Here is a 677-nt window from a genome sequence, read left to right as displayed (position 1 = left end):
GGCTTTGAACTCATGATTCTCCTGCCTCAGCCTCTAGAGCTGCTGGGATTATAGGTGTGTACCACCATGCCCAGCTAAGGTGGTAGGCTTCTAATGACATAGAAGAGAAAAAAAATGAAGGAGCTACTGCCTTGAAGAGCCAAGAACCACTGACCAGAGGAAGAAGAGAGGACTCGGGACTCAGACTCAGGCCCATCGTGTCCCGTCCTCCCATCCCCTCTTCTCTTGACCTTGGCATCAAATGGATGTTTTTAAAAATATGGACCACTTCACGAATTTGCACATCATTCTTGTGCAGGTCTCATTCTAATCTTATTTTTGGTATATTTGCTGCAGAAGCAAGCACAAGCACCAAATGTTTTGATTCTTGGAAAAACTTACTGCTCTAGGCCACCAGTGTTAGAAAATATATGCATTCCGGTTGGTTTGAAGTAGTATTTTTGGTTACAAGTCAAATCGCAACTTTGGTCTGGATTGGACTCAGGAGAATTCCTAACATTTTGACAGGATCTGGGGTTCATGCAGATGACAGGTTCATTCTGATAAGTGACTTGTGGTCTTGTTCACTTCCAGGCTCTGATAGGAAGGTACTTTCTCAGAATGGATCAGCCTTTGTCATGTGTACATGGTGGCGAAGGTTGGTTTTTGTTTTTTTAATTGGAGAGCTTAAAAGCCTA

At 43.3% G+C, this 677-nt stretch overlaps 1 pseudogene; it reads right to left on the bottom strand.

Moving 5' to 3' along the window:
• Positions 1–253: 253 nt before the first annotated feature.
• Positions 254–342, bottom strand: LOC143393216 (U6 spliceosomal RNA; annotated as a pseudogene).
• Between the last annotated feature and the right edge of the window lie 335 nt (positions 343–677).

The sequence above is a fragment of the Callospermophilus lateralis genome, chromosome 2 (assembly GCF_048772815.1).
Source record: "Callospermophilus lateralis isolate mCalLat2 chromosome 2, mCalLat2.hap1, whole genome shotgun sequence".
Lineage (NCBI taxonomy): Eukaryota > Metazoa > Chordata > Mammalia > Rodentia > Sciuridae > Callospermophilus > Callospermophilus lateralis.
Note: the sequence above shows the minus strand (reverse complement) of the source record. Positions and strands in the feature narration are given on the sequence as shown.